Raw genomic sequence first — 2,054 nt, forward strand, 5'->3', positions numbered from 1 at the left:
TTGTGGTGGTTCTCCTGTATTTTTGACATGTATGTCCCCCAGAGAGTTAGCTACCCTAGGCTCACTTTGTTTCCCTGCCCCATACCTGGAAAAGCCATTTCTCTAGCCCTGAATCCTTCTGTGGAAAATATATTTAGAAACGAAGATTTGGAGTTGAAGTTTGCTTATTGCTACTGAAGTGTCGTTTCCAGCACTTTCAAGAGCTGAGAGATTTTTTTAAAACCATAAATTGACATGAACATTTCCAATTTAAATTTAACTTAACACTTTTTTTCTTAACTCTGTGTATTAGTCTGTTCTCACATTGCTGTAAAAGAAATACCCGAGACTGGTTAATTTATAAGGAAAAGGGGTTAATTGGCTCATGGTTCCACAGGCTGTACAGGACGCATGGCAGCATCTGCTTTTGGGGAGGCCTCAGGGAACTTTTACTCATGGCAGAAGGCAAAGTGGGAGCAGGCGTCTTACATGGCAGGAGCAGGACCGAGAAGTGGGCCCGGGGGGAGAGGGGAGGCGCTACACACCTTTAAACAACCACGTCTCATGAGAACTCTATCACCAGGCAGCACCAAAGGGATGGTGCTAAACCATTCATGAAGGATCCACCCCCATGATCGAATTGCCTCCCACCAGGCCCCACCTCCAACACTGGGGGTTGTAATTCAACATGAGATTGGGTGGGGACACAGACCCAAACCCTATCACTTTGATTTTATATTTTTGTTTCTTTTTTCTTACTCTGAAAATCTTGGTTTCTGTTAACACAGTCAAGTTGATGCATAAAATAAACTATCACATTTACCTATTTATTACGCATTTACCTTGATTTATTGTATAATTAAAAAAGTTTCAAAATTACAATTCAGTATTGTTAATAACAACAAAACTACTGAGTTAGGTAACAAGATTTTTTGAAGATTTTACCCTTCAAACATATCTATGTATGTGAAGTTAGAATAGTATATTAAACTCATTTAAATAATTTTTTCTTTGTTTTCATATTACCAATTTGATATATCATTAGGGTCATTTATTCATGTTTATATTCAACATTAAGGCTAATTTTGTTTTTTATTTTAATTTTATTTTTGAACACATACAACATATACTATATTAAAAAGTGTATGTAGAGAATTCTCGATCCTATCCCTGTCTCATCTACCCTGTTCTACCTTCCAATCTTTCTTTTTGCAATACACACGCCACACACACACACACACATGCACACACACTAACATATGTGGCCCTGCACCTTGCTTTTTTCATTTAGTTGTATCTCCTGGCAATCACTCCATATATAGCGAGCCTTCTCACTTTTTTGGTATGGCTGGATAATACCCATTGTGTGACTGTACCATAGTTTCTTCAACCAGTCCTCTAATGATGGGCATCTCGATGGTTTCTAATCTTTCAATGTTACAAACAATGTCAGAATGAATCATCTTGCGCTTACGTTCCTTTTGATTTGTGAAGGTGTATCTTATGTGGTGCAAACTCCTAAAAGTGTCATTGCTACTTTAAAACATAAATGCATGTGTAATTCTGTTAGATATTGCCAAATTCTCCTCCATAAGGGCTGTGCCATTTTGCACTTATTAGCAACATATAAATATGCCTATTTCCTTATAGCTTCGTCAATGGAGAGTGTTATCTAAATTTGACTTCTGCATTTTGGCTGATCTGATAGCTGAGAGGTTGGATTTGAGGACAGCCGTAATTTACATTTCTCTATGAGTGAGATTGAGCATCTTTTTAAATGTTAAAATGTTTTGAATCTTCTTTTTTGTGAACTATTTATATTCTTTGCCTATTATTTACTAGACTGTAGTCTAATTTTTTTTAAATTAACCCAAATATTTTTTGATGCAAGAAAAGTCACTTTTCGCCTACCTGTCAGAGAGATATAAAACACAAAACCAAACCAACAAGTAAATATCTCAATACTGTGCTTTGCTCCCTCACTCCCAAAGTCACTCTAAACAAAAAGTTTTGGTGATCCCTTACATTTTAACTTTTCTTCATAGGCCCTATTGCATCAGCTGGAGTGTTTTGGC

Source organism: Nomascus leucogenys, chromosome 18 (genome assembly GCF_006542625.1).
Source record: "Nomascus leucogenys isolate Asia chromosome 18, Asia_NLE_v1, whole genome shotgun sequence".
Taxonomy (NCBI): domain Eukaryota; kingdom Metazoa; phylum Chordata; class Mammalia; order Primates; family Hylobatidae; genus Nomascus; species Nomascus leucogenys.